Source organism: Macaca thibetana, chromosome 2 (genome assembly GCF_024542745.1).
Source record: "Macaca thibetana thibetana isolate TM-01 chromosome 2, ASM2454274v1, whole genome shotgun sequence".
NCBI lineage: Eukaryota > Metazoa > Chordata > Mammalia > Primates > Cercopithecidae > Macaca > Macaca thibetana.
Genome location: NC_065579.1, coordinates 36,336,365 through 36,354,927, shown reverse-complemented (window position 1 = coordinate 36,354,927; position 18,563 = coordinate 36,336,365). Strand labels below are relative to the sequence as shown.

At 43.8% G+C, this 18,563-nt stretch overlaps 1 pseudogene; it reads right to left on the bottom strand.

Moving 5' to 3' along the window:
- LOC126948919 (inhibitor of carbonic anhydrase-like) overlaps window positions 1-18,563 on the bottom strand; it is a 52,700-nt pseudogene that overhangs the window by 13,509 nt on the left and 20,628 nt on the right.

Here is an 18,563-nt window from a genome sequence, read left to right as displayed (position 1 = left end):
AATCAAACTGTCAGAAGTCAAAGATGGAGAAAATTCTAAAAGCAACAAGAGAAGAGTGTCAAGTCACATATAAGGGAATTTCTATCAGACTATCAATATATTTCTCAGCAGAAACTTTGCAGACTGGGAGAGAATGGTACGACATATTCAAAGTGCTGAAAGGGAAAAAAAAAAAAACTGTCAACCAGGAATATTATGTCCCACAAAGTTATCCCTCAGAAGTGAAGAAGAAATAAAGTCCTTCACAGACAAGCAAAACTTAAGAGAATTCATCACCGCTAAGACCAGCCTTACAAGAAATGTTTAAAGGAGTGCTACAGCAAGAAACAAAAGGATGATAATTACTGTCATTAAAAACACATTAAAATATAAAACCAGTAGAAGTAATTTCATAAATCAAACTAAGAATATTCAGTGATATAATGGTGCTATGTAAAACTGTCAGTCTTCTAGTATGAAGATTTAAAGTCAAATGGTTAAAAAACAACTACAGTTAGTGGCTGAGGAACACATCATAGATAAAGAAGTAAATTAGGGCAACAAAAATATTAACTGTGGGAGGGGAAATGAGTACTTTCATGCAGCCAAAGTTAAGTTGCTATTAGCTTAGAATTATCTGTTATACTTACAAGACTCACATTAGCCCCATGATAACCACAAATAAATAAATTACAGCAATTACCAAATAAGAAAGAGAAACCACAGAAAACCACCAAACCACAGAAGTAAACAAAAAAAGAGGAATAAAGAAACAAAGAATCTACAAAACTACCAGAAAACAATTAACAAAAATGTCAGGAGTAAGTTGTTATCTATCAATAACAGCCTTTGAATGTAAATGGGTTACATTCTCAAATTAAAAGATATAGTGTGGCTAAGTAAATAAGATTCAACTATGTGCTCTCTACAAGAGACTCACCTCGCCATTAAAGACAAACATAGGCTGAAAATGAAAATATGAAAAAAGATATTCCATGCAAATAGAAACCAGAAGCAAGCAGAAGTAGCCATATTACATCAGATAAAATAGACATTAAGTCAAAAATTGTAAAAAGAGGCCAGGCATGGTGGCTCATGCCTGTAATCCCATTACTTTGGGAGGCCAAGGCAGGGAGATTGCTTGAGCTCAGGAGTTTGAGATCAGCCTGTGCAACATGGTGAAACCCAGTCTCCACAAAAAATACAAAAAAATTAGCTGAGCTTGGTGGCAAGCATCTGTAGTCTCAGCTACTCAGGAAGCTGAGGTGGAAGGATGGCTTGATCCCAGGAGGCAGAGGTTGCAGTGAGCCAAGATCATATCACTGCACTCCAGCATAGGTGACACAGCCAGACCCTGTCTCAAACAACAGCAACAACAACAAAAACAACCTATAAAAAGAGACAAAGAAGGTCATTAAATAATGATGATAATGATGAAGGGATCAGTTCAACAAGAAGATATAACAATTGTAAGTAGATATGCATCCAACAGTGGAACACTCAAATATATAAAGCAAATATTATTACACCTAAATGGAGAGATAGACTGTAATACAGTGATAATAGAGGACTTCAACATTCAACTTCCAGCAATGAACAGATTATTTAGACAAAAAATAAGCAAAAAAAAAAAAAAAAAAAAAAAAAAAGACTTTAATTGTATCATAGATCAAATGGGCCTAAAAGATATTTACAGAACATTCCATCCAACAGTGCAGAGTATGCATTCTTCTCAACTGCACATGGGACATTCTCCAGGATATATCACATTAGGCTACAAAATAAGTCTTAACAAATTTAAGAAGATAGACATCATACAAAGTATTTTTTCTAACCACAATGGTATACGACTAAAAATCAACAGTAAGAAAAACTTCGGAATCTTTACATATACATTAAACAACATGCTTCTAAACAACTGGTGAGTCAATGAAGAAATTAAAAAGGAAAATTTTAAAATTCCTTAAGACAAATGAAAATGGAAGCACATCATACTAAAACCTATGAGACACAGCAAAAGCAGTTCTAAGAGGGAAATTTTTAGCAATAAATTTCTACATCAAGAAAGAAGAAAGATTTCTAATAAACAACCTAACTGTGCACCTCGAGGAACTAGAAAAACAAGAACAAACTAAATCTGAAATTGGTAGAAGGAAGAAAATAATAAAACTCTGAGCAGAAATAAATGAAATAGAGATTAAAGAAACAATTCAAAAAAATTAACAAAACAAAGATTTGGTTTTTTGAAAAGGTAAACAAAATTGAGAAACCTTTAGCTAAACACACATTTTGTCACATTTATATGTCTTTTCATTTTACAAAAACAATAAATCCTGCATTTATCCCACCCTATTCTCCAGCAATGGGCTTCTCTTCCCCACTCATACAAATGCCTAAAAGAAATCATCCTCACTCACCATCAGCACCCCTTCCCACCACTTTCCCTTCCCACCACTCTCCCTTCCCACCACTCTCCTGGACCCTTGCCTATCCAGCGTCCAGGACTCACTCACGATTAAATGTGCTCCCATCAGGGAGCACAGGGGCCAGTTCTTGGTACATATTTTATTGGACCTCTCAAGTTCATTCTTTCCCCAGTGATTCGAAATGTCACCTTTGTTACAGACCAAATGGCAATATATCCATGAATCTCTCTTGGACCTCAATTCTTTTCCACTTATTTGTCATTCTTGCACTTAAACCGTCCTTAAACCATTATTACATCATTATAATGTGATTTTTGTATCTAGGAAAAAAATTTCCCTTTGTGTACTCAGTTCTTGTTTGGTCCCTCAAGCACTGTTACTTTTTTGAGAACCAACTCCCCCCACCCCGGCCACTTCAATCCATGTGATCACAGTGGAGGCAGCTGTCACCTTACAATGTGACTTCACTGCATGAGTTGTGTGAACAGGAAGCTTTCGCCCAGACTGGGGTGACAATCCCCCTTCCTGAGCACTGGGACGAATACGCTGTGGTCTTTGTTTGACTGCTCCTTTATAACTGATGAGCTGTAACAACATTGGGACTGCTGGTTGCAAACATTTCCCTCCAGGTAGCCTGAGAAACCAAAACCCACCCTGCAGGGAAGAAGAAAAATGAGGCAGATGTGCAGAGAAAGACAAACAGACGGGAGAAGCAGGGTGTATCCCCTTATACTAAAAAGTCATGTGTTGCCTATTTGAAATTCTAATTTAACTGGACATCCTGAATTGTAGGTGGCAACCCTACCCTTAAAGCATTTTCGTTGGCCTCCTAGGCTCAGGTATCAGCTCTTTCAAGGAGGAAGCACCCAGAGCACCTGTCAAGACAGTGCCCTTGGTGTAAGCTGCTTCACATGAGGTTTTCTCACTTACAGCCAACGGGGTCCTTGTTCACTTTACAGAATAAAAGAGACATAAAGTGAGGTAAGTAGATAAAATATGTAGTAAGCTAGAGAGTCATAAGTGCTAAAGAAAACATAAAGCAAGAAAGGGGGATATGAAGTATTGGCAATGGTATGTGCAAGCATGTGTTTTTATAGGTTTACAATCACAGAGTGGCCAGGAAAGGCTGCCCTGAGAAATCCTAAATAAAATGAGGAAACTAGCCATGACGATCTGAGGAAGACAAGCACTCCATATGGGGGTAGAAGCAAGTGCAAAGACCCCGGGGCAGGAGTGTGCCTGAGGTCTTCGAGGAACAGCTGGGATGCCAAGCTGACTGGAACCGAGAGTTCATGGGGAAAGAAGTAGGAGATGAGGCTGCAAAGGCTTCTAGAAGAACCTTATAGATCAAAGAGGCACCTTGACTTTCACTCTGAGTGATACGGGAAATCACTGGTGGGCTTTGAGCAAAGAAGTATTAATATAATGCTTTAAGTGTAACAGAATCACTTTGGCTCATGTGTTGTGGAGGAGAGTGGGACAAGACAGATGCATGGAGACCTGTTAAGGAGCTATGATAAAAATCTGGGGAGAGAGGATGGTGGTTTAGATCAGAATGGTATCAGTGGAGATGGGCAGAGAGATTGATTCTAGATAGCTTGAGAAGATACAGCTAATATAATTTGGTGATGGACGAGATATGGGGTGTGAGAGAACAAGGGCAGGCATAGAAAGTAGCAAGGTATTGACATTTTTTCCAAAATGAAAAATAGATTGCCCCTAACTGAGATGAGGTGGACTACAGGATGTAGCATTTGGGTGGGAATGTATGGAGTTTCAGGAGCTCAGTTTTGGACATTTAAGTTTGAGTTGGTGATTAGAAATTCAAGTGGAGATAGCCAGTAGGCAGCTGGATCTACAAGTCTGGGGTTTCAGGAAAAAGTCAGAACCAGAATGTAAATTTGGGAATCGTTAGCATACAGAGATAAAACCACCAAGAGGATGGGCAGACAGAGAGAAGAATTCCAAGTACGGAGCCCTGAGTCATGCCAGCATGTAGAGGCTGGGGAAGTGGGCAGAACCAGCAAAAGAGACTGAGGTGCAGTGTCAGGAGGGGGAGGGGAGAATCCAAGAGAGTGTAGCATTCCGGAAGCCAAGGATGAAATCCAAGAGGAGGAAGTGATGGGTGCTGCCAGTGACACTGGTAGATCAAGTAATGCTGGAACAGGAATTAAAAGAAATTAAGGAGTGTGTAAGCTGATTCCTTAAAAATCCTGCAACAACACAAGGACGAAGAACTGGCCTTTTGATTTAGAACAGAGGTCACTGGTGTAGTTTCATCTCCACGTGGTCAGTGGTGTACCAAGGGGGTTGGAGTGGTGGGAGTAGTCTGCCCATACTCTGACAATAAAGAGGTATATTTTCTGTAGATCACTGAAAAACAGTAATAAAACCAACTCCATGTTGGGGGTTTGGGGCCTGAACAGATTCTTAAACTGGGTCCCGGGGAGATTTAAGGGAGAGAAATTTGAGTTAGCAAAGAAATTTGACACTTTCAAGGAATTTTGTTGTAAAAAGAAGGGGAGAAATGGGAGAGGAAAGTGAGGTGGAGAGGTTTTACTTAGTTATTTGTGTGTAAGATGGAAAAAAAAAACATAGCAGCATGTTTTGTATGCTGATGGAAATGATCTAGTAGAGAAGAAGATTTGATGCTGCTGCAGAAAAAGGGAGAACTGCTAGGGCAACAATCCTAAACAGGTGCAGGACAGGACATAGCAAGGAGAAAGCCAGGTCACCCCAGTAAGAGGAGGGAAGGCAGTATCTATGGCCACAGATGCTGGCATGTGGGTGGATATGGCAGCGGGGTGTTGTAGAATTTATCTTTCGATTTCTTTTCTTAGGAGAAATAGGAAACAAAGGTATGAAAGGTGGGGGAAGAAGTGTTGGAGACCTAAGGAGAGGAGAAAGTATGGAATTGTCTTCTAGGAGAAATGGGGTAGTGGGGGGACTAGAGATACATGGCTCATTTAACAGGGTCCTCATCACTTAAATGGAAGCCAGCCAGCCTGGAAGTGCAGGCACGGTTGATTGTGAAATGTATGCTGGGAAAGGATGGAATAAAAGGCCATGGGGAAAGGTGCAGGATCAATCGATCACAGGTCAGCAGGAGTGAATGGCTAGAGGAGTCAAGAAACTTAAAGGGCCAGGTGTGGTGGCTCACACCTGTAATCCCAGCACTTTGGGAAGCCAAGGTGGGCGGATCACCTGAAGTCAGGAGTTTGAGACCAGCCTGGCCAACATGGTGAAAACTCGTCTCTACTAAAAATACAAAAAGTAGCTGGGCGTGATGGTGGGCACCTGTAATCCCAGCTACTCGGGAGGCTGAGGCAGGAAAACTGCTTCAACCTGGGAGGTGGAGGTTTCAGTGAGTCAAGATCGCACCACCACACTCCTCCAGCCTAGGTGACAGAGCAAGACTCCATCTCAAAAAAAAAAAAAAAAAAAAAAAAAAAAAAAAACTCAACGAAGTGAAAAGACAGGTAGGAGATGGGGAGAATGAGAGGTTTGAAGCTAAGACTGCTTTTTATGTGTATAAATAAATATATACATACATATTTCATCCAGGTTTAATATAAGAATAGTATATGTTGTTGTGGATTTGTGAAAACATGTAATTTATGCATGGCTTATGAAAAGAAAGAGGGAAAACTTCAGAAAGGGCAGGACAAAGTAGTCTCGTAGTGGAATACCCTGGTGTCTATGAATAAAAGAGAACTTTCTAGAGTCTCATACATTGTTCACATAACTCATTCATATAGCACTGCCCTGCTTCCGCAAAGGTCCAGCACTTCCCACAATACCTAGAGTTAAATCTACGTCCTTAGCCAGGCCAACAGGGCTCTGAGACAGCCAGTGCCTCTCTCTCTGCACCCTCATCCACAGACCTTCTTCTCTGGCCTCCACACAGCATGACTTGCCCTGCCCCCATACCTTTGTGCTTGCTGTTCCTTCATCCTAGGTTGCTTTTCCTCCAGGTTTTCTCAGGCCTGATTCCCACATTATTCTCAGCTCACACGGCCCCTCTGCCTGCTAAGGCCTGCCCTGACCACCTTTTCTAAAATTTCTAAAACTGGTTGCTGCTGCATCACCTCCCTTGGTTCCTCCATAGCACTTACAGTTGGAAGGTATATCCTGCCCTTTATTTGTGTGCTGTTGTCCTACTTTCCCCAGAAGACTGGGAGCAGGGGAGGGACAGGTATTATGTGTGGCTTTGAGGCAGAGGAGGGACAGGACTTGGTGCCCCCCATGCCCCACCAAGGACCTCACCACAAGCTGGTAGAGGGGAGGCCCCATGGGTGGCAGGGGCCCCAAACAGACCCTCCAGACCTTGCAAGATAAACCTTGCTCAAGGAGCCGTACCTGCTGACTGTCGGACCCTGAGGAAGCTAAAAGCAGCAGCTCCCACCATGAATCTTACTATCTCCCGCATGCACGCAAGGCCAGGAGAACGACTGATCCTTAACCTTAGCTTCATTATAATGCTAAAAATCACACCCGGGGGTGGAGATGTAACATGCTTATAAGACATGCGAGCATGAAGAAGCATGTCATCACACTGTGGAGGTGCTAAAAGTTCCCTGCCTCTACATTCCTAGACATCACTCCTTTCTCACCGTGGCCCGTTTACAACGCCCTCTGGGGAGTCAGCCAGAAAATTCTCTCTTGTGTTGCCTCCCATATTCCTGGGCATAAGCTCCAACAAAGCCTTGTCTGGGAAAACTCTCTTGGCTTTATGACAATTTCTATTGCATTGAGAGAGAACCCACGGTTGGTAACAGCTTGACTGCTGTAACAGTTAGAACAATGTCTATTAGGTGCTCAGTAAATATTTCTTGAATGGATGGAGGAGACCAGGAGCATCTATTTTTAAAATATACTCACCAACCAAGTGTAAGAAGTGAGGTGTCTGGTGTCCCTCCTGTGATTTTGAACTAAGGCTCTGGCGGATTCTTGACTTGTCCACAATCACACTGAAGAAAGTGGCAAAAGTAGAACTAGAGTCGTGACTCTGCTACCATCATTCTTGCTTCTCCTCAGGAGCCCCAAGGGGTCCTAAATCATCTGGGTCTGCAGGAGAGTGCCCTAGAGAAGAGCTGGACTTGAGTCATTGGAGCCATTCAAAATTTGCAGTAGTTCTATTTCCTAGATTCTGGCTCCTTCCAAATGCAGCAGCCAGAGGCTGGGATGATGGAAAAAGTTAGTGGACAAGAAATGTACTGGGTTGGTGCAAAGAGAAAGGTGGTGCACAGACACTACTTGCCTGAAAGCCCCATTGGAGCCGTAGTATTTCTCCTGGCTGTTGTGAGCCCACATGTGGGCAGGACTGCACCTGCCACCACACAGAGCACAGAGAGGGGAATCCGGGTTAGACCTAGGGGCACAACTGTGACTGAAGAACTCATCTGCGAGAAAGGACAACCAGAGGTCAGAATCAGCCTTCCCTGCTTGTGTTAGCAAGAAAGCCTCAGATTCTGTCCCAAAAATTGCCTAATAAAGACACATTCAGTTATTTGTAACATGTTATTAAAAGCAAGACTTTATGGAATTAAAAAAAAAAGATTCCAGCCAGAGCTAAGTAAAGGGGAACTGACTCAAGTTGGACTGAGGGTCTGTGAGCTCACAGAGGTCTACCCCATTGCAGCACAGGGCAGTGGCGTCGAAAGATGGACACAGAGTTTAACAGTGAGGGGCAAAAGAGAAGTCCTGGCAGGCGGAACCCGGAGCACATGTTTTCTGGGCTCTGCTGCCCTTGCCCTTTTTTACAAAGTGTGCCATTACAGCTTCAGGTCCAGAAAGAGTCTAGAGAGGCACAGCTGCCCAGCCCTGTGCTGGGCCCCAGGGCACCACCATAAAGAAATCAGACATAGGCCCTGCCCTCTTGAGAACTTGCGGCCTGTGTGGTGACAGTCAGAACCTAAGTCACCACACGAGTAAATTCATGTTTCCCTCTTTGCTCTGGGAAAAAATTATAGGGTTCCATGAAGCTACAATAAAAGAGCCCCTTGCAGCCCTAGGGGTCAGGGAGAAGCTTTAAGCCAAGACATGAAGAGTGAGTAGGAGTCGCCTAAGTGAAGGGAAGAGGGGAAGAGCCCTCCAGACAGGAGAACCAGCATCTGCACTGGCCTGTGTTGGGATAGGGTGGAGGCATGGCCCAGAGAGCCTCATGGAGGCCATCAGGACTAAACCATCAAGAGAATGGTGGTGAGTGCGGTTGGCGGCAGGTCCAGACCCCATGGGACCTTTTACTGTGGTAGGTTTTGTTCTTTGTCCTTAGAGAGATGAGAAGTCTCTGAAGGGTTTTAGACAATGCTGGGCCAGGGGCAGTAAGCAGGATATGGTCATAGCTGCACTTTGCAAAGATTGGCCTGGCAACAGGATGGATGGAAACCAGAGCGATGTGGAGTTTGGGTAGCAGGTTCCTGGAGAAGTTCAGGGGAAATGAGGGCAGCTGGGACTAGAGGAGCACAAAGGGGAGGGAGATGAGTGGAAGGAGGAGAAATCGGCACCCCTGGAGATGGATGGCTGTGTGGAGGATGACAGTCAGGCTTCCCCCAGGCACAAGGGGATGGACTGTAGAGTCCTCCACCACTCCAGGTAGTTCTGGAAAAGGAGCAGGCTCGGCAGGGATGGTGCATTCGGTTTTGAACAGGATGAGCTTAGTGTGCTCTTGAGATATCCATCCAGAGATGTCAAATAGGCAGTTCAATACACACATGTCTGGAGGCTAAGGAGAGATTTGTGCTGGGGATAAGAACTTGACAATTATCAACACAAAGATAGATAAAAAGCATTTACCTAGTGCTTATCATGTGCCTAGCTTTGTACGCGTAACACCCTTTGGATGGCCATTGAGGCTGTGGGCATGGATGTGAGTGCTTGGGGATTCCATTGAGATTGGGAAAAACAGTTTCATTTAGCAACTCAAACATTTCTTAACTACATTGGGAAACGGGGTCCTTGCGAAAGCAGGAGAAAAACCAAGCCAGTGTGTTTCCATAAAAGCCAGGAGATATTATTCTAGGGCAATATGAGGAAACGCTGCTGAGAGGTCATGGGGAAAGGAGCGGAAGCACATCCTTCCAATGAGCAGTATGGAGGCCACTGGTGGCTTGACCAGAATCCTTCCTGTGGAGTGATGCACTGGAGCCAGGCAGCAGGGAGTTGAGGAGTGAGTGGAAGGGGAGTGGTTCCAACAACACTTTGATCACTCGGGCCTTAAAGAGGAGGAGGGAAGGAAGGCAGGAGCTGCAGGAGAATATTGGGTGGGTTGAGGGTCAGGGGACTTTTAAAGATGGAAAACACTGGGTGTGTTTACCTGTTGAGAGAAATTGTTGGACACACCAGAAGGAGAAGTAATAACTGAGGGTTGAGACCATTAAAGAGAACATGGGAGTGACCCGCACCCAAGCACAGGTAGAGGGATTGGCTGGGGAGGGAGGAGGTGGGGAGGTGCAGCCCCCAGGAGGCCCACAGTCTTGGCAGGCAGATGTTAAGGGAAACCTCTCTGATGGTTTCATTGTCTCCTGCAGGTGCAGGTGAAATGGTCTGCTGAGAAAGGTGGTAGGTGGTGTTTGTTTGAGGTGTGTGGACAAGTAGGACGTTAGGAGAATCACCGGGAATGTGGCATGTGGAGCAGAGAAGTGGTGGGGGCGCTTGTAAATGTTGGGGGCACACCAAAGACAGTGCCTGAAGCATTCCGGTGACACGAACTGCTCTGCTGCCCTGTGACGCTCTCCAACCGCATTTAGCTGCTCAGGTACAAAAGAGAGCAGGTAATAGGGTTCAGTTAGGACTGGGATTTTCAGAGAGTTGGGGAAAGCAGAGGAGCAGAAGCCTCTTAGGTAGTGGCGTGAGTGTAGCTGAAATGACGAATTCATCTAAGAGAGATGAGGATGAACATGATAAACAGCACTCCAGGACTTACTGGTGGAAGGTTTCCAATTAAGAAGGCAGCCATTTCGGTTTATATGTGAAAACAACACACTCATGCGCACCAACGCATCCAGCCCAGTCTTGCTTTGCAAACTCAGGCTTGTTCCCTGAGCCATTTGTGAGACATCAAGAATAGAGCTATTTCCCTGAGATCTGCCCTCTAGGCCAAGGTATTCTTCTCAGAAGCAAAAGGATGAGAAGGAGGAGGACCTGCTCAAGAAGATGTGAGGCTCACCGACAATTTCTGTCAAGCTCTTAAGCCCACCACCCATTATGGCATTTTCTGCCATTCATCAAACTGAATTTCTCCTTTACCCAGGCACAGGTACAGGGAATGAACTGCCACAACACCTCCCAGAACATACTCACCACATTTACAGGACCTGGTGTGATTGTATATTAAGCCCATGGGGATGTTCCAGCTTGCAGAAGTGCCAACTACAGTGTGGCAGGACTTCCTGCCTCGAAGAGAGTTCCAGGTGACATCAGCATCTGATTTCTTAACCACAGCCGTGACATAATAGCCTAGAAATTGAAATACCAAGATGCAATTTCTTCTCTTTCAGGGAGAGAAGGGGAAGGAGGAGGAAGAATGGACAATCCAGTGAGATCTGGCCAGCCCTCCTGTACCAGGCCATTAAATGCCATCTCTATATGGTGGCTATGGTGGAGCTGGTATTCTCCATTTCCATCCCATCCCACTTCTGGCTCGAAATGTGGAAACTACACTTCCAATGTTTCCTTGCAGCTGTGTTCTTAGTGTAAATTAGGATGTGTGAAATTTGGAAGGTGGAAGTCACATAGAGGTCTTTGCCTTCCCCCTCACCTCTTTTCTGCTAGGAAATAAAGTCCCGGAGATGTTAGGCTTTTCTATCCAGATCTCTAGTATCCCTTCTCCATCCTAGAGGATTAGAAGCTATTACAGCAAATGCAGCAGCAACAGCCACTGTCAATTCTGGCTTCCTATCCCTTGGTCACAGCTACAGGCTGTGTCTTGAAATCACTGTACTAGTAGAGGTCTTGTGGGTAGTAGGTCTCCTAGGGAGTCAGCTCTGTTTCACTATGGGTGGCAGTCATTCCAGGAACCTAGTGTCCGCTTTTTGTTAACATTTAATTCCCTGTATTAAATCCCTTCCTGCTTAAAACAGTGCTTCATTTCTTTACTGACCCCTCAGTGGTGTACTCTGTCTGTCCTTTCAAGCAGACAGCAAGACCATCTCAGAGAAGACTTCGCTGGCAGCAAGTTGCTCTTTCAGGGGGAAAAAAAACCTATACATTTAAATATATACATATAGTGTTTACTTATATACTATGTATTTATACATATGTACATATAAGTATACATATTGATAAATACATACATTATAGATTATATATATATGTTTGCACACATATTTACATATATATATTAGTGGAAGGGGTGCCAAGATACTATTCTCATACCTCCAGGGCACTCTGAAAATACATTTTAGAGCTACTGCTGCTAGCCCTTGCCTGTCACTCTCCCTGGGGAGAGGGAATATCTTGAACCCCTCATGTTACTCTAGTAGAGGACCGTCCCAATAGCCGTCATTATTAGGTACTGAGCCAGACTAACACTACTGCTCCCTAGCTATGTCTACATAAATGCACCCGCATATATTTACATACACTGTACTTTTTCAATAGAATCTTGCTATGTATTATTTTCTCCTTTTTTGAGACAGTCTTGCTGCATTATTTTCTGTGAGTTGCTTTAATCCTCCTCAATAATATATTGTGGACACTTGTTTGATTCAGTAGTGATAGATATGGCTACATCATTCTGTAATTTGGCTGAATCTAACTTATATCTTATTATATATGGATGTATCGTATCTATACTGGGAGGTATTTTTATTGTAGCCCATTTTCCCCTATTAAAAACCATTTATTTCTATAAATTTTTGGAATAATGAGTATGCACTTAGTCAAGTTTTTCTGTTGAATATAAGTTCAAAAGAAAGCTTTAATGAGTTATTTTTTAATGTTAAGTCTCTGATTTTCTAAGTTTACAGTAATCTTTCCTAATAATGACAATTTAATCTCTCTTCTCTTTCCCAATATTTAAAAAACCCAACTCTTTTCCTTGTCTTACTGCATTTGCTTCCAATATAACACTGAATATCTTTGGTGGGAATGGCCATTCTTGCCTTGCTCCTGATTCTAATGAGAATACCACGAATATTTTATTTATTCCAGTCCCAGTATTATATAACTGAATTGTGCTTGATTTGAATCATAAATTCTTAGAATTAGAAGATAATGTGGCTCACCACTCCCCGCTTCCCGCACGTACACACCCTTTCTCCGTGTTGTAGATCAGTTCTCTACAAATTCAAACTTGGAGAAGTTGGGTGTCAACATGGCAGGTGGAAGGTCTGTCTTGTCCTTCCTAAGTGACCTCAGACGTGTCCTTGTCATCTAGGAGCCTACATTTTTCTTCAGTTAAATGGTGGCAGTGGAACCCCTCCTGGAGTGACTGACGGGGGTCAGAGGTGCAGATATGAGCATAGGCACATCAGGAACGGGAAGGGCAGGTTAGGGACGTGGCTTTCCAGTAGTGCTGCTAGTGCAGAAGCAGGACTGGAGGCCCCTCCCAGTGAAGCAGGTTCTCCTGAGGCCATGGCAAGCCCTTGCCTGCCACACTGCAGTCCACGACACCAGTCTGGTAGCCAAATTCTGTCATAGTGCCTTCCTTCAGTGCCACGATTTCTGTACCTATGGGATTCATAATTGTCATCCATCTTTCCACGCATGTGTGTGTGACTCTGAGGTTAACTCTCCCCCTCTCTACTCAGATGGCACCTTCTCCATCACAGTCAGCCCCTCTGCCAGTGTCTAAACCATCCTTTAAGCGTGCTTGTTGATCTACATTTGTGTGTCATTGCAGTTCCTGAAAATGTCAACTACTTTGGAAGCAGTTAGGGTTGTTTCTGATGATAAACGATCAGAATAGAATACATAGCAGATAGAAGGTTGTTTGCTGGACTTTAGGATTGGGGATGAAGACACAATTTAGAGAAGACTTCTTAGCCATGACAGCAGGGAGGGATGAGGTACAGCATATCCCCGGGCTGGGGTCCTGCCACACAGGAAGGGGAGCTGCTGCAGGTGAGCAGGGAAGTGATGCCTCAACTTTGCACTCCAGTGGCCTTTGTGCAGGGTGGGCTGTGCAGGGTCCTATTACCCAGTGCTCAGCAGGGAACAGAGACCACAGCTCCTTGTGCTGTGATGCTCCAAACTCCTCACCTTCCCCAGCTCTGCTGCCTCAGAAGAAACTCTAAACCCAAGTATGCACTTGGCTTTCACCTCAGGATTTCAAGCCATATAACGTGCATTAAATTTGTTAAAACATAGGTTGCTAGCCCCGGCCTCAGAGCTTCTGACTCAGGTCTAGAATGGAGCCCCAGAATTTTCCTTCCCAACAAACTCCCAGTTGATGCTGATGCTACTGGTCCAGAGACCACACCTGAGAACCACTGCTCTATCCATTTTCCAGGAGTAGGTACTAGAGACAGACCTTCTCTGCTTATCTGGAGACACAAAACGAAGGAACTTGCCCCCTAGTGGTGGTCTTCTACTCTAAAGACTGATCAACTCCCCTGCGATCAAGCTCCAGCTGGCTAAAAGCTGAAAGGTGGATTTTATTTTCCTCCTCATCTTCATCAGCAGCATCTGTAAATCTCCTTCTCTCCTGAGGTCTCTACTTAGCCCAGAAATGCCAGGAACGGGCCCCGGTGCGGACCTTCACACAGAGAGGGGCAGGCAGCATGTGCTCAGGTGCAGTGTGGTGTCAGGGCGAAGGGCCAGGGGTTTCCAGTCATTCCGCCTCTTCTCAAACCCAGGTACAGTCGCCTCCTGGCTGTGTGGCCCTGGGCAGTTCGCACTGTCCCTGAGCCCCAGACTCCAGCTCCATAACATGGGACAACAATGCCCACATACTCCAGGGTTGCTGAGAAGAGGGAACGGGAATAGTGCAAACAGGAGTCCTTTGCCAACTATAAAGTACACTGCAAATAGTATTATTACAGCCCCAGGATAGGTTTGCATCTTAACGATTAACTGTGAATTTTTTTCCACCTCCAGTCATTTTTATTTGTCTTCAAGCTTTCCTCTCCCCAACAATGGGCCTTTACCTTTGAGCCAGTGTTACTGATGCTAACTCACCTTCCATGGGGAAATTCACTCACTTAGACCTAAACTGCTCTGAAAAGAAAAAGAAAAACAATCGAGGTTCATGACATTAAACCCTCACATACTCCATCCAAAGTCAGGAGCTTCTCAATCTCAATAGTCAATAATAAAATGAGCAAGGTATCATTGGTATCAGTGGGTTAAGTTTCTGCAAGCCCATTTTACCCTCTTCTGCTCTTTCCTATTTAAACATAGGTTACATCCCAAAATCTCCCCAGTACTCTGGCAGATGCGGGGAAAGAAAGTGGAGGTGCTCATTGAAGGGGAAGACAGGGAGAGGCCATATCCCTTTGCATTAGCTGTGTAATAAGTCATCCTGATGTCTTTCTTCCCTCCAGAGTCTTAGACTGTAGTAGGCAATCATTATTCTTGCTATATGGGAGGGAAATAACCCAGTCCACGGAGTCAGAAAGATCTGGATTCAGTCTTTATTCTACAATGGAAACATCACTCATCCTTTTTTTTTTTTTTTTTTTTTTTTTGAGATGGAGTTTTGCTGTTGTTGCCCAGGCTGGAGTGCAATGGTGCAATCTTGGCTCACTGCAACCTCTACCTCCCAGTTTCAAGCGATTCTCCTGCCTCAGCCTCCTCAGTAGCTGGGATTACAGGCGCCCGGCTAATTTTTGTATTTTTAGTAGAGACAGGGCTTCGCCACGTTGGCCAGGCTGGTCTTGAACTCCTGACCTCACGTGATCCACCCACCTCGGCCTCCTAAAGTGCTGGGATTACAGGTGTGAGCCACCACGCTTCTGACCCATCACTTATCTTTTCTAAGCCTCAGTGTTTACAGCTATAAAATGGAGATACCACTATTTACCTCACAGAGTTGTTTTGTTTTGAAAGATAATGTAGCAGATGAGGTGTAATCAATGATATTAGGGAAACCCTCTTTTACGCCGGCTTCATTTTTCCATGTGAATGGATCCCCACTAAAGAACATGACCTTGCAGCCCCACCTTCTCAACCACCCAGTGCATCTGGGTGAAGGATCATGAGCACGTGTGGCTCAGCCCCTTCTTTCTTTCTTGAAGACAATGGGGAGAGGGTTGCTTAGGTCTTCTTGCCTATGACAAAACGTGTTTCCCTTTGCCTTTCGTCATGGCATAAGCCATCAGACCCGTTTTTCTGAACTAGTGGACAAGTGTAAGGTAAGGGTAACTTGCAGCCCCGTGCCAGCTCTACATCACACACTCCAGTATCGCTGTCTCAGAAATAAAGGTGTTATTTTGATCTCTTTCTGCCTAATTCCTTTGTCTGTATCTTAATTGGTTCTGGCTCCAGGAGAGGGGTTTTTTTTTTTTCTACTAGCTCCCTACACTCCAACAATAGTTATTATCTCAACACTCAACTAAGTGATTTCCTCATCTTTCTATGCCCACAGTCCAGGGGATCTGTGGACAGAAAAAATGCAGAAGGACACTTCCCTCCACTTACTGTAGTTCTCCGCCAGGACAGGCACCAGCCCATATTTGCCTGCTATGTGGATGAATCCTGCATCCAAGCTCATGGCATCACCTTCTCCTTTCTGAAGTTAAGAAACAAATCATAGTACCAATAGCACAATAGCTGTCTCCTGAGCCTCTGACCCTCAGAGGTTCCCATTTCATTGGCTTCATGTAAACGTCCTTGTGATTAACCAATTGTGGATCACTCAAATCTTCTGCCATGTAAACACAAGGTTTAAAAAACTGGACATGCTCTTGGCCTGTTGACCTGGGAACAAGTTCCAACCCAGGTCATGCCCCCTGGACATCTCTGTCCTCTGATGAGACCCATGCTGAGTCCTGGACATGACCTCACCACTCCTTCTTTGTGACCATAGTCACTCAACTCAATGATTAACATGGCCAGACTCAGGGAATGCATTTAATCTGTGTCTATGGAACACGTTTCTTCCAGATAATGGCGTTCAAATCTGTTCCCATAATCCCACTAGCACTGTACTCAGTGCCCTGGCACAACAAAGATGTTCAATAAATAATTCATTTCTCTAGATAATACACTAATAATTCGCTTATTATTTTAATCAATTAATTTTTCTAATAGAGCAAAAAATGTATACTTATAGATAAGGTCACCAAGATAAAAACATACACATACATGCTCTTTGCTTTTGACCTTTTCACTACCCTTCTAGAAATCTAAAAACAGTGACTACAGCAGCAAAAACTTACCAAGCCTTATTACGTGCCAGGCTCCTTTCTAAACACTTCACAGTGATTACCTCATGTATTCCTCACAAACTTCAATAAGCTAGGTACTAGAATTTCCCCTCTTTTATAAATGAAAACAGAGAGGTTAAGTTTGTCCAATCAACAGCCACTAAGACTTAAACCTAGGCAATTCAATTCCTTGTAACCACTATTGCAGATGGCCTCCAAGTTCTGTCTACCCCAAAGCACGTATTCCTCAATACTATGCTATACACATTTTTTCATCCATAAGTTGGGTAAAAATTATACCCCATAGGTTTATCATGAAGACTAAATGAGTAATACAGGTTAAGACCTTATAAACATGCTTGGCACACAGTAACTCCAGAAAAATTAGTTACCATTAATATTAAAGATACACTCAGAAATATAGGCATTTATAGATACAAAGATTTTTCAATCCCACATTGTCTATAATAGCAAAGGATTTGGAAATAACTCAAATATAAACTCAGAGAAATTGGTTAAATGGAGGCCAACATACTTGGTGGAATATTACACAGCCATTATTTAAATGAGTGTTTCGTTATTTAAGAAAATATACCAACTGTCGGCCAGGCACGGTGGCTCATGCCTGTAATTCCAGCACTTTGGGAGGCCAAGACGGGCGGATCATGAGGTCAGGAGATCGAGACCATCCTGGCTAACGTGGTGAAACCCTGTCTCTACTAAAAATAAAAAAAAATTAGCCGGGCATGGTGGCGGGAGCCTGTAGTCTCAGCTACTTGGGAGGCTGAGGCAGGAAAATGGCATGAACCCGGGAGCTTGCAGAGAGCTGAGATCACGCCACTGCACTCCAGCCTAGGCGACAGAATGAGACTCCATCTCAAAAAAAAAAAAAAAAAAAAAAAAAAAAACAAAGAAAATATACCAACTGTCCTAGGGATTTTGAATAATAATAACAGCTAACACTTACTTACTGCTTATTATGTGCCAGGCAGTGTTATAAGTACTCAGAGTTACTTAATCCTTACAATTGACACATTTGGGAGACTACATAACCATCAAGATCTTAATCTTATGAATTGGTCCTAGGAAAGTTTACCAAGATGAGGGTCTTCTCAAGTAAAACAAAACAAAACGAAACGGTTGCATAGCCTTCTAAGTTTGTCAAATTTTCATTCTTTTATTTATAAATTTATTTTTTCCTAATCACAAAAGTAGTTCTGCTCCTAAAGTTAGTAACAACACAATTTCATCGCTCAGAGATCATAATAGATAAAATAAATAAAATCATTCACAACTTCGTCACTCAGAGATCATATGATGATGATCTCTGAGTGACGAAGTTGTGAAAGATTTTATTTTTACTTATTGATTTTTTGAGAGACAGGGTCTTGCTCTGTCACCCAGGCTAGAGTGCAATGGTGTGACCATGGCTCGCTGCAGCCCTATTTTTATTTATTTATTATAATATTTTATAATCAGAAAAAATAAACTTACAATTAAAGGATTGAAAAGGCTGATCTGCTTTCACAATTCACAGTAGCCTGACCATAGCCCGGAATGTCACGCTACTTCCTGGGGCTCCTAGGCAAGACACTCCCCTGAGCTTCCTGGACTCCGGAGCTGAGCCCCACAGGAGTCCAGCTCTTGGGCTGGCTCTGAGCTTCTGCCCTGCCCAGAGCTGGAGGGGCCTGTGGGGTGGGTGGGAGGCAGCGCACAACAGGCATCCTTATCCTGGAGACTGAAGAAGAGGCATTAGGGAAGGAGATTTTCAATGCCAGATTTGGCAGAAGTGCTGTGTGTCTGAGTGTCTGAACCCAGCCTTAAGAGCAGGGCCCTCCAACCATGATGG